Consider the following 4,712-nt stretch of genomic DNA (forward strand, 5'->3'; position numbering starts at 1 on the left):
CCACCACCACCACCACCACCACCACCACCACCACCACCACCATCACCACCATCACCACCACCACCACCACCACCAACACCACCACCACCACCTCCACCAACACCATTGCTATTATCACTATCGCCACACTACCACTATCATTACCACCGACGTCACTGCTATCGTCGTCGCCGCTGCACCGAGCCGCGCAACGACCACCGTGCAACCGCTGCGCCATAGTCACGGTTGGCGCGCAGATACTTTGTTCGCGCCACGCTGTCTTTAACCGAGTCCTTCTTCTTTCTCTCCCCTTTTCCTATCAATCTCCGCCAGAAAATACCCATCTTAGATTGTAAATTGTGGTTCCGCAACTGACAATCCCGCCATGATATTGTTCGGAAGATTCACACTTAAGACATATATGGAGTATGCGGAATCTTATATAAAACCTCTTCCTTTTTACTATGATCTATAGAACTGGTGAATACATATATATAAATTATCAATCCTGCAAATGTGAAATTATTTTAACAAAAGTTACATTTATACGGAAGATATATCATTAATATTATGTAGTCCATTTAAATGTTAAAATAAAGTATAATTCATATAAGGAGAACATAGAAAGCGAGGCTACTATGACTTGAAACTAAAATATTTTGCTAGGGAAGTCATTAACACGCGGTTATTTCATACAAAGGCATATACGATTCATTGTATTTTGTAGGCTAAAAACATGTGATATAAAAGAAAATTACAGGATTTTTCACAATTATTCGTTATTTTCCTTAAGTAATCTGAACCTAAAAGTTTTCTTTGCGGCACCGGATGTCTGTGGTCGTTGTAATTCAACCGTGTTATTCAACATTCCGTTTCGAATACATTTGCAGAAACGTAGTTTTGAATACATGGACCGCGTGAATAATATGGCAGCTAGTTTCCTGAACTTTCTACATCGTCCGTTTCGAGAAAATACACCCTCTGATTGTAATTTCCAGTCGCGTATAACGTATTTGTTGATTCAAATATGGTATTTGTCATTTCAAAATGTATTAACGTTACGTGTTATATTATATTATGATGTCGGACAGAGTATCTTTACTCCTTAATTTTTACCAGTATCCTATACAAATAGTCTTTAATGGAATCAAACCTAAAATATATCAGTCATAGTATGCATATCAGTCATAGTATGTGTTGTCAGTCAAGCAATATTGATTTATTTTTTTTATCTTAATAATTTGATGTTGATTTAAGAATTTGCATTCAGATATAAAATAAACTTTTATTAACTGCTTGCACATATAAAATTGAAAATTTTGTCAAAAGCTCATTTTTGCTCTTGTAATTTAAAATCTAGGTTTTTGTTAAAGTAAACTTGAATGTTTACATTGTTCAAAGAGGCAACATTCGTAAATTTCTTTGTCTAAAATTTAAACTCTAAACGTTGAAATAGTACAGTACTAATTATTAGTATCGAATCGATAATTTTTTGATTTTAATTTAGTTCAAGTGCACTATATTTCCTCGGGTTTTCTCGTCAAGCGGATAATAATTAACATCGATCAGGAATCGCGACCTATGTTAGAACTAGTTTATGAACCCGACGCCAGGGAAGTGCATTGATCCCGCGGGTCGCCAGCAAGCAGGCCAACCGATAAATTAGTTGCCAGCAGATATCTCCTTCACTTTTCCTTCGTACAGCGCGAGCGTTCAGAAGGCGCGCACGATGCCGCATGGCGCGGCGCAGCGAAGTCGAGCCAAGCGAGCCAAGCGAGCAAGCGAGCGAAGGCGAGGCAGGGCAAGGCAGTCATATTTCAGCCCTTGTTAGGACGAGGGCCCCTGCCGAGACGAGCCAGGGAGAAAATCTCTTTGACTCGCCGCTCCGTGCCTTAATCCACTGGCGTATATCCTATCTTGCCACCTGCTCTCTTCCTTCCCTTTACCCTTTTATGTACACCTTTCTCTCTGTCTTCCTCTCTTTCTTCCTCGACTCTGTTACCTCCTTTTTCTTCCTTTCTTTCTTTTAGGCCTACCAAAGTAAATTACGGCAGATATTTACGCCAATTTTTTCAGGTCTTTTCCTCTATCTCTCTTTTATTGTTCTGATCTAAATAGAAGTGATATATGTCTACCATCGCTGATTATTGAAGAATGTTATTAATTTTTGGATTTAATCTCAGTAGATATATACAAACATTTGCTCGCTTCTAAACATTGATATATCCAAACTTAGGATATAGATGAAATATTTACCTTGAGTTATATTTTGATATCAACCACAGAGTATTTCAAAATCAATCTATATGCATATACAGATAAGATATTTAGCATATATAGATAAGATAATGTTACCCTGCAGATTAAAGTGTATAGAATATTAGATCTCAACTATTATTATTGATATAAACCTAAAATTGTTTTTATAAAATATAAAAAAAATAGACGTTTTTTTTTCATATGTTTCCTAGGCTTTCCTTTTTTCGAAGATTGTATAACATTAACAACAATAAGTTCCAAGAAGTAAATTACATTGAAGTAATCGTAAGGATACAGGAAATATCACGCACTTTGGCTTTTATCTGAAAATTATCCGATCGGCGTGAAAGCGCATAGTTAACAATAAGTCAAAATTAAACCAAAGAATAACAAAATCTATCCCCATGGACAACTTAATTGCTATAACTTAAACGTATATTTCATCTTTGTCCAGCTTTCTCGCTCATTAAGAAAACAAATCAAGGAAAAAAAAGATCATAGAAGATCTTAAATCACTGTCATCCATGCAAAAGATATTTTAGTCAATATTCGCAATATAGCTTTCTATATAGAAAGTTTTCTAGATCATTCCAGTAACATTGTAATGTTCCAGCAATATTATAATAGTTGCAACATGTTATTGCTGTAAGCTTCTGTGTTATATGGATTACGAACAATAAGACAGAAATGGCTAAAGAAAAATCCAAGAAATAGAAGATAATTTCCATTGTAAAATGCGTTTGTATATTTATATTCTAATATTTATCCAAATACAAAGAAGTGAAGGATAATTTTCCTTTGAGAATTTGAGTATTATACCTTGAAGTGTTCGAAGTATAATTTATTTGTGACCCCAGAAGAGAAGGAAGAGGAAATGTAATATATGTAAACATAACACACTATTCTTTTATCTTCACAAAATGGTAATCATGTTTTATTGTATTGGTATATGATAAGCTATTTGAACAATAACGGAAATAGATCACACGGCTTTTTGTTCTCTAGAGAGACATATATTCATGCAGAGTGAAGAGATATCGCACAAACGTTTTTAATTTAATGTTGAATTTGCATGCTACATTATCCTTTATTACAGGCAGTTGATGAAATCGATGGTAATGAAAAATAATGAATATTCATTCTGTAACTGCGGCCTTTCATTATACAACGTGTCATTAAATCAAATTTAGAATTGTCCCCTTTGACGAATTCGATGTAATATAATTCGTACCAAATGCATATAAAATAAACAAATGCATTTCATACACGAGTGTGAATAATAATGTCTATTTTTTTCGATATTTTAATAAGAATTTACCGTGTTCAAAATATTCCAAAATATCGTGGAAATTGCACGTGGAAATACTGTTGAAAGTAATTTCGTGTAAAAGTTTCGTTCAGGAAGCGGGGGTGAAAACCGCTGTGCCGTTTCGGACAGTATTCGAGAGAATGTAATCTAGTACTTCCTCGTAGAAGTTCTCCCTCCGCGGAACCGCGCTCGTTAAGTCACGAAAGCGCGTCGAAAGCTGACGCTTACTTTCGCCAACTCCTCCCGAGGAAGGAGCCGCAGCAACAACCCCGCTGCGCGGTTATGGTAATGCGTGGTTTGCGGTGCGTGTTAGCCGCCCGGACGGTCCTCGTAATGGTAACGAGATGGTCTCTCACCATCATCATCAACATCCAGACGACGACGAAATGCGATGCGAACGCGATCAACGACTCTCGAGCCGGCCAGCAAGACGCGCGGCCCTCTTTCAAAGATGCCGCGATCAGCTCTCTGGCTATTTTTAACCTGTTTTCGTCTCCCTTATATACCCCTCAATGTTTCTCTCTACTTCTTTTTCTCTATGTATTTTCTTCCAGTTTATATTACGTGTTACTACTAATCAGAAGGAAGGCATTTAATATTGTACAAATCTGAGATCTCAATTAGAGTTTTATGGTTGATGACATGAAATTGATATTCATTATGTTTCATGAATTATAAAAAAAGTGCTATATAGAATAGCATCTATAAATTATGTATACAAATTGTATATAAATATATATATTACAATATATCTATATACAATATGTATCATTCTAAAGATTTAGAATAGGATTAATGAATAGGATGAATGAATTGATATAATGAACATAATTTTGTGTATTAATTAGTTGATATTTATAAAGAAGTTTAATATATGTATAACATGTAATCATAATCATATATATAGTTGTACACATGCGCGTGCATGGAATTATAAACTTCTCTAATGTTATAATCTTATTTAGTTTCGTTATTAACATATTTAAAAAAATGTTAATAACGATATTTATATTAATATAATATTTAAAAAATATGTTAATAATTTAAAAAATATGTTTCCTAAAGTTACACTCCTTTCTCTCTCAGGGAATCCTAAAGTAATAAATTGCACTCTTTCCTCTCTCTCTCTCTCTCTCTCTCTCTCTCTCTCTCTCTCTCTCTCTCT

Source organism: Atta colombica, unplaced genomic scaffold (assembly GCF_001594045.1).
Source record: "Atta colombica isolate Treedump-2 unplaced genomic scaffold, Acol1.0 scaffold226, whole genome shotgun sequence".
NCBI classification, from domain to species: domain Eukaryota; kingdom Metazoa; phylum Arthropoda; class Insecta; order Hymenoptera; family Formicidae; genus Atta; species Atta colombica.